This window comes from Ictidomys tridecemlineatus, chromosome 9 (assembly GCF_052094955.1).
Source record: "Ictidomys tridecemlineatus isolate mIctTri1 chromosome 9, mIctTri1.hap1, whole genome shotgun sequence".
Classification (NCBI taxonomy): Eukaryota; Metazoa; Chordata; class Mammalia; order Rodentia; family Sciuridae; genus Ictidomys; species Ictidomys tridecemlineatus.
In genome coordinates, this window is record NC_135485.1 from 145,602,232 (window position 1) to 145,611,177 (window position 8,946).

Sequence of the window (8,946 nt, forward strand, 5' to 3'; positions counted from 1 at the left end):
ACTGGAGAGCAAAGGGGAAGGTCCCCCTCCCACCGTTGGGTTGGTCACTGCGTAAGGGGCAAAGGGCCGGACACCTCAGGGCAGAAGTGACCATGTGGGACCAAAGAAACCCGCAACGTCCAACAGCGTCCTCCCGAGGAGAGGCACGCATCACAGCCAGGCCCCTGGGATCGTCCTGAGTGGAGGGGTAGGACATGGAGAGGCGCATCCCCGCCAGGTGGACGTCCATAGAGTGGGGTCCAGGCTGCTACCCAGTGATGAGGAAGAGGGCTGCCCCAAAGACGGCACCCCAAATGCTCAGACCCCAGACAGACCATGAAGGGTCGAAACCAGACTCCAGGACACACGGACCCATCCTCGGGGTCGGACGCTCACCTCCCTCGCAGGGCACTGCAGGGAGATGCCAGCTGTCACAGCAAACTGACCTGAGGCTGTCATTGTCACGCCCAGCCACCGCTGAACACAATGCCCACCCACAGGATCACCCGAGGGACCCGAGGGAGCCACGGAGATGGTGAGTTTCAGAGAATCCAAATCTCACGACACGAGTTCCCCGACTACAGCCGAAAATGAGGACAGCAGCGTCGGGTGGTCACCGGGCAGGCGAGGAAGAAGAGTCCAGGAGAATTCTGTCCAGGAAAAGCACAGCCTGAGAATGAGCGTCAGAGACAAGGAGAAGAAAGACCGGGGTCCTGGGAAAGAGGGCTGCGCCGCAGGAGGGCACGAGAGCCCCCGCGGCCCTGCGCCTCCCCAGCAGACCCTGGAGGGCGGGGCTGGCGGGAGCTGAGGTCGGCAGCCCCCCACCCCTGCACCCCATCCCTGTACCCGACCCCTACACCCCACCCCTGCACCCCCACCCCTGCCCCCACCCCTCCACCCCAACCCCTGCACCCCACCCCTCCACCCCACCCCTCCACCCCACCCCTGCCCCCACCCCTCCACCCCAACCCCTGCACCCCCACTCCTGCCCCCACCCTTCCACCCCAACCCCTGCACCCCCCACCCCTGCCCCCACCCTTCCACCCCAACCCCTGCACCCCCACCCCTGTCCCCACCCTTCCACCCCAACCCCTGCACCCCCACCCCTGCCCCCACCCTTCCACCCCAACCCCTGCACCCCCCCACCCCTGCACCCACCCCTACACCCCACCCCTGCACCCACCCCTCCACCCCAACCCCTGCACCCCACCCCTGCACCCCACCCCTACACCCCACCCCTGCACCCACCCCTCCACCCCAACCCCTGCACCCCACCCCTGCACCCCACCCCTGCACCCCACCCCTACACCCCACCCCTGCACCCCCCACCCCTGCACCCCACCCCTGCCCCCCTCCACCCCCATCCCTGCCCCCCACCCCTCCACCCCACCCCTGCATCCCACCTCTGCCCTCCACCCCTGCACCCCCACCCCTGCACCCCACCCCTGCACCCCAGCCCTGCACCCTCACCCCTCCACCCCACCCCTGCCCTCCACCCCTCCACCCCACCCCTGCACCCCACCCCTGCACACACGCGCTGTTGGGCATCTCGGGGCTCCTCAGCCTGTCTGTGGGAGAGAAGACCAGGTGCTCCTCCCCTGAGGTCCTGCTGGCGGCTGCAGGCCACTCTCGCGGGGACACTGCGGAAGAGCCAGGGCCTGCTGTCCGCTGGTCCAGCTGCGAAAACCAGGACTGGGGGCGAAGGCCAAGCAGCCCTTCCTCCTCGCCGGCCTTTCCTGGTTGATTATGAGCTGGTTTGTAGAATGGACGAGACACACCTTTAAACGTCCTTGAAACTCCGTATTTTACCACAAATGAGAGAAAGGAAAAGAGAAGGAGCAACGAGAATGGCCGAGTGCAGCTTGTGAGAGGGAGAGCCCGGAGCTGGACTGGGGGCCTTTGCCACCTCACCGGGGCAGCCCACCCCTGACAGGTCCAGGAGAGAGGGAGAGGGAGAGGGAGGTGGGAAGGAGGGAAGACTCCAGTGCCACTGAAAGCGCTTGGAATCTGCTCTCTGGAATGTGCTGCAGGCCAACGCTTTGGTAAAGTGGTAAAGACGCAGGAAGCTGGCCACACCTATAATCAGAGCACCCAGGAGGCTGAGGCAGGAGGGTCGCAAGTTCAAAGCCAGCCTCCGCAAATTAACAAGGCCCTCAGCAACTTAGGGAGACCCTGTCTCTAAATAAAAAGGGCTGGGGAGGTGGCTCAGTGGTTAAGCACCTCTGGGTTCAAGCCCCAGTAATCACCAACCCATTTTTTTTTCCAAGTAAAAGAAGATATGACATATCTCCTAGAGAGAAATTTGGGGCTACTGGGCTCCTTCAAGACTGATGGCCAGCCAACTAAAAAATTCCTTTGAAACAAACAGAAGAGAATGAGGTGCACCATCACTAAAAGCCTAAGTCAGTGGCTGCTTATTATTTCATATCTATTACCGCAGAGTTTGCAGAATCTAAAAACCTTCAACCTGCCACTGTCCTCTTGCACACAGTCATGGATTCATTCAACCAACGCTCACGGAGGCCCAGAGCTGCAGGTGAGGTGTTCCTACAACACCACCTACCCTGGAGGAGTTCCTGGTTCCCGGAAATCACTTTTTCCATAAAATGATTTTCTAAATAAATTAATTTGGAAATAATTTCAGATCTACAGAAGAGTCACAGCCTTAGAACAAGGGACATCCCCATGCCATGACCCAGATCCTCCCCCTGTGAATGCTTCCTCCTGTCTTCCTTATCTCTGGGAACCACTGGGAAGCTGAGTGTCAGCCCCCCACCCTGGGTGCTTCACGGGTCCTCTCTCACGGCCAGGGTTACCAAGGGAAATGAACCGAACCCTGACACAGACCTTCCAACCTGCTGTGCCCCAGACAGGCCTCCTGGACTGATCTTCTACCACATTTTCCCTCCAGAATCGAACTAGGCGTTGCATTTAGTTGCTGTGCGTCTTTAATGCTCTTTGATTTTTGTGGGTCTCCAGACAGGAGCTCACTGAGTTGCGGAGGCTGGCCTCCAACTTGCCATTCATCCTCCTGCCTCAGTTTCCCAAGCCACTGGGATTACAGGCATGCACCCACCACAGCCAGCTTATGTCATTTAATTTTGAAAATTTCTTTAGCTTCTTTTGTCTTTTATGATGTTGACATTTTTGCAGAATTTATTCTCTCTTTTTCAAAATGGAATGACCTTCATTTGAATGCTTCTTCATAATTAAACCCAGATGGTGTGCTCCTGCGGGAATTCTACACAGGTGTTCTCACATCCTTCCTTCTCACACACTGAACTCAGAAGGATGACATCGTCTAAGTTTAAAAAAAACTCTGCATCTTAGACTAAACGCTCAATTTTAAACTCCTATTAACTTAATATGTCTTTTCTAAATTAAATAAAAGATTCTATTCAGGAGCTGGGGTTGTGGCTCAGTGGGAGAGTAGTTGCCTCACATGTGTGAGGCCACGGGTTCGATTCTCAGCACCACATAAAAAAAAATTAAAAATAGAAAAAAGATAATGCGTCCAACTGCAACTAAAAGGATGTCTTAAGAGAGAGAGAGAGAGAGAGAGAGATGTTCTCTTCAGAACAGGTAAACCGTGTGGCATCTTACACATGTATTTTCTGAACTTTTCTGGGGTGACTGCTTCTGTGATCTTGCATCAGGTCAAGCATTTGCTCCAGGCTTGAGTCGTTGCAGGGAAATGTCCAGACCACCTGTGTAATTCATCAAAACACTTGAATGACTTTTCAAAAAGTATTTGGATTATGTATTTGCAATTAAAATCCCCAAAATGAAATACGTGGCTTTGCCCGCTATCACTTGTTTTACTTGTGACCTTAGCAGATAAACACAGCACTGTGTCTTGTTCCGGGAGACACGGATGCTCATTTTTCTGAATTGATGCTAAGACGACCATTAAAAGAGGCCGGGTCTCACAGGCTTGAGCTCCGCTTGCTGCCCTTCTGTGTTACAGATGAAAAGTGCATCCGGACAGCTGTTCTCGGTTCATTGTACTTTTTTCAAAAGAACATTTGTTTCCAATTTGTCTATAAATAATGGGAGAAAACACAGCTGAGGGGCCCAGCGTGATTTTTACAGAAGGTTCATTTCTGGAAATCTGATAAGCTTCTAACCACATATGTTTAAAATCACTCCAGGATAAAATTTGGAGACTTGTGGTGGGGATTCTACTTGTCAGGAAACTCAATGTTTATTTTATCCATCTATTATTTAGCACTATTTGTCAAACATTTTGTGTTTTTAGGAATTTTAGAACAAAAGTGTTTAAGTGCATGTTAAATCTGACGGAGCTTCTTTCGTAACTTCAGCGTGTAGCTGTTGTCTGCTGATAACACCTGAGATTGTAAGAAGTGAAAACGTGTGTGCTGATGTGTGGACACACGGAAGGACGTGGGCCCGTGGTGGGCCTCCTGGAAGCACAGCCGCGAGTGTGCATGGGTGAGCGTGTCGGGCTCGTGTGCGTGTACCACAGAGAGCACCTGACTTATCACTCAGAGAGTGCAAACAGCAGCCCAAGCACACACAGGAAGTTTGACAAGATCTTGAAGATCAAAGACGCCTTTCTGTCAGACCACGGATCCAACTGCCGGAATCTAGCTTGTGTGTAGGCAGCGGAACAAATCCTCATGGGTGCCAGCATCATCTGCCCATTCCAACTGGGACAGGAGGTTAGATCATTAACCATTCCATCGGGTAGCATGGGCAGTGGCCGTGAGCTCCTTTCGTGAGGGTGAAGTGAAAACTGGCTGCGGCATCTAAGAGCGTTTGACAAGGAGGTAAGCTCCGGCGCTAATCAGTCCTAGAGAATCATTCTTAAGGTGATCTTTCTTACTGTAATGCCTCCTGCAGGCTATCCACAGGGCAGACGTTCACAGACCACGAGGACAAGACGCAGGTTCATGTTCCTCGGCAAAACTGACTCAGAGTCTCTCTTCACCCTCCGAGTGGCACTTTCAGGACAGGAAGAAGCCACCACGTGTGCTGCGCCTTGGTTCCCGCCTGTTGAAGTGAGAAGGACGCACAAGACAGGACGGCTGCCTCCCGGACTCCAGCGTGTCCTCTGTCCTCTGTCCACGGGGCTTTCCTGGGGTCTGGTCGACACAGTGGGCCTCAGCTTCATTCCTTCACAGAAGACCTCCAACACCACGTCTGAAGCCAAGGAGTGGAGGCTGGTCAGCTCAGGAGAACGGGGCTGGGCCGCTGGCCTGGCTCTGGTCTGCGGGACGAGGGGGAAGGCCGCCCTGTCGGCTGGAACCATGAGGAGGAGGAGGACCTCCCTGCTCAGAGCTGCCAGGGCAGGTGCCGAATCACAGGCCCACAGACCAGGCCCCCTAAGTGAACTGGGCCTCCCGGGTGACTCCGGAGGACTCTGCTGCAGCCTGGGAACCCGTCAGAGTCGCCCTTGGCACCAGGCTCTGGTCCACACCTGTGGGCACCTGTGGACCCCTGCCTCCCTAAGCCTAAGCGTGGGCACGCGTTCCCCTGCCAGCGACATCCCGCCGTGCTCCATCCACCCTCCCTCCCCGCGCACCCGGGCCTTCTCCTGGCTTTTGTCCTTGGCGGACAGGGGGGCCCTGCCCGCCTCCACCTCTCTCCTTCTGCTCAGCCAGAGGTCGGTGAGATCTCAGGATGCAGCCTCCGCCCTCACATGCTCTGCGCCTGCTCTTCCCCACCACTCCCCCAGCGGCTCCAGGCCCCACCCCCGTCTGCAGAGGTCAGCCATGTCCCCTGTGGGCAGCCTCAGGCTGGCCTCAGGCTTCGCCTTGTGGCCGTGAGCCTCTGTAGGTGCTCCCATCTGCCTTTGCCACCCCCCTCGGCCGTCCCCTCCACTGCCACACCCCAGCGCCCACCGGGCCCCCTGCTGCTCTTCCTTGATTTCTCCCTTCTTTCCTGCCTCCTGGGTCCAGTACTAGCCAGGGGTCATGCTCGTGACCTTCAACTGCACGCGTGACATTCTCAGTGACTGGACTGCAGCCGTCGACTCCACGCCCACAGCCCCACTAAGCACCCACAGCCGGGCTCTCTTCCTGCTGCGCGCTCCTCCTCAGCAAATCTGAAGTCCTAGGTCCGTTTTGATCCCCTCCCCTTTACTCACTTAATTTCCAATCCTGTGAGTCCCTCCACCCCCAGTGCCCCCCGTCCTTCTCTCCTTCGCCCCCGTGGAGGGCTCTGCCCAGGCCTGGGTGACAGCAACCATCTTCCAGCCAGTTTCTCTGCCAAGTCTGGGGAATGCCCACCCAAGCAGCCCTGCCCCGGCTGTCCTGGGCATTTCACTTCCCTGCCCAGACCCTCTGCTGGCGTCCCCGACCCAAAGGACAAGACTCTGCTGCTGGTCATCACAGCCAGGCTCTCGCCGTCCTGGCCCACTTCCCAGATCCATTTCCCAGGGCCCTGCTGCCAGGCCAGCTGCTGGGCACCCTCTCCACCCGCTGCGCCTTCAGCCTGCTCCCTGGAGAGCACATGCCGCCCCCAGTCCAGCCAGGTCTTCAAGGCCTGAGCAAGCCCCACCTGATCCCAGGGCAGTGCTGCTGGGAGCCTCCTGCTGTCTCTCAGGAAGCTGGTCCCTGAGGCAGGCGCAGAATGGACTGGGCAGAGGGGGAGCTGCCCGACGGAGCCTGGTGAGAAAGCTGTGGCAGGTCCAGAGACAAGGAGCCAGGGAGAGAGGGGACAGCGGGACATGGACAGAAGATCTGCCCCCGAAACTGTGCACACCTGGAGTAGGCCTGACTGAGAGGGTTCATGAGAAGAAGCGGAAATCAGCGTGACTTAGGAAAACAGTGGGAACATCAATACTGCTGGATTGGGGAGGGTCCTCAGGGATTCTGTGGTGAGGCATCCTTGTCAAATGCGGATGTAGTGCTTTGGATTTCCCGAGTGACGTTTCCTCGTGCTGATAATCTGTCTCCCTTGGGTGCAGTGTGTGGCACTGGTGGGAGCCCCTGTGTTGGCCAGAGCTGGTCTTTCTTCAGAGCCCGCGTCTATCTCATCAGTTGAAAAGTTCAAGGGCATGTCAGCCTGACATTCGTGGCCTGGAATGTCATATTTCTGCACGTTTTTTTTTCCTTTCCCCTTTTCAGGTTTGCATATTTTTGTGTTTATTTTTATTTTCTCATGGTTTCTAAACTTACACCGCCAAATTCCCAAGTCTGGAATAATTTTCCGTCACTGCAGCCACTGAAGCGTGGTATTGTTTTGTTTGCCACCCGGAACATCCTCCAGTTGTCCTGGGGGTGGGGGAGAGGAGGAGGAAGGGGAGCAGGTGCAGACACTCTGTTCAGGGGGCACTGACCCTCAGCAGGGGCGTGACAGGGCTTTAAAATAGGATTAGACACCCAGACAAGGAAAAGGTCACACTTGACATTTCCACTGGAAATACCAATGCAAATAGCGCTGATGCTAGGGACATTCTTCTCTCTCTCTCTCACACACATACACACACACACACACACACACACACACACATACACACTTCTTATAGGTTCAAGAGAAAACATTCAATGAATTGTTTCCTAAAAGCTCAAAAAAGCAACTGGAAACAGGGTCCCACAGTAAACATGACTCAAAGTTCACTGGAGACATTTTTTCTGTGTGACTTGCTATTTGCAAGATTTAGTCTTTTTGTCATAGGAAGAAAAACAAGGACGGGGTGGTGGGGGAAATGCCATAGAGCCTTGGAAACTCTGATCGTGCTGTATTGAAACTCCCACTTGATTTATTTTTAAAACTCACTCGCTGGTCACCAGGATCCTACTTCAACCTGCCAATCGCCCCGTCTGTCTCCCGCATGGCTGATGATAAGCGAATGATAACATTTCCCATTTCCTACGGGACAGTCTCCGACATCAAAGTGAAACCTGGAAGCATCTGTCGGAGGAAATCTGTCCACCTGCCTCAGGAGCCACCCTCCCTGTGGAAGCTTCCTGGTTGTTCACCAAAAACCAGGAGGTTGTCTACACAACGCACCAAGGACAGACCGCCCAGGAGGCTTCTGGCTCCAGCACCTCTGGCTTCACTGCGACCAAGACACAAAGCACCATGCACAGCATCCAGAGCAAACCAGACCAACACAGCATGGCTCCCACTACCAGGAACTCCAGGATGCTGGGTGCCATGGCACACACCCGTGACCCCAGGGACCCGGAGGCTGAGGCAGGAGGATTGCAAACAATAAAAAATAAAAAGGGCTGGAGATGCAGCTCAGTGGTAGAGAACCCTTGGGTTCAATCTCCAATAATATAAATAAATAAAAACAAAGAAGTAAACCAGTACCTGAATTAGTACACAGTCAACCCGATAGCATTTTCACGAAGAGAAGGGGCACCCACAAAGTTTGGCTCCGTTTATCCTGGAGCGAGCTTTCCACATTCCCTGCTCCCGAGTAAAGGGGAATCCTCACAACTGCCCTCCGTCCTCAGTGAACTGCTGGACTCTGGCACAGGGAAAGACATCTTTTATCAGAGATGGGTTTAGGGTCACAGTTGCCCTCAGTTTTTTTAACCACTTGACATTCAGAACCCGTGGATATCAACTGTAAAGGAGACCATGAAAGAGTGAGAAATTGACTTTCAATAAACTGAATTTTGGAAAATGTCTTCTTTGCTGAAATTATTGAAATCTACCAGTCTGAAGAAAGAATGTGCATAAGTGATCTTATTCTCATAGCAATGTCTAATTTTACCTTTGTGTGTTTGCCAAAAATAATCTCACATAAGTATTTATGCAGCCATTTTCACTGGGATCTGTTCAGTGTTTAGCAAGAGATATTATGCTAAAATGAAATGTGAAATTGGGACTTTTTTTTTTTTGGTGCTGGGGATTGAACCCAGGGTTTGTGCATGTGAGGTAAGCTCTCTACCAATTAAGCCCTGAATTGGGAATTTTTTTATGACCATATTATATAAAGCTGTTAAAGCAAAAATTTATAATGCTAGGAATGTCATCTTTTTCTTTACT

General features: G+C 53.9%; 1 long non-coding RNA gene across 1 annotated transcript; it reads left to right on the forward strand.

Moving 5' to 3' along the window:
• Window positions 1-1,511: 1,511 nt before the first annotated feature.
• On the forward strand, window positions 1,512-8,581 carry LOC144366962 (uncharacterized). Its single transcript, XR_013426182.1, has 2 exons — window positions 1,512-4,769; window positions 4,843-8,581. It is a non-coding gene; the product is annotated as an uncharacterized LOC144366962 (long non-coding RNA).
• Window positions 8,582-8,946: the final 365 nt, after the last annotated feature.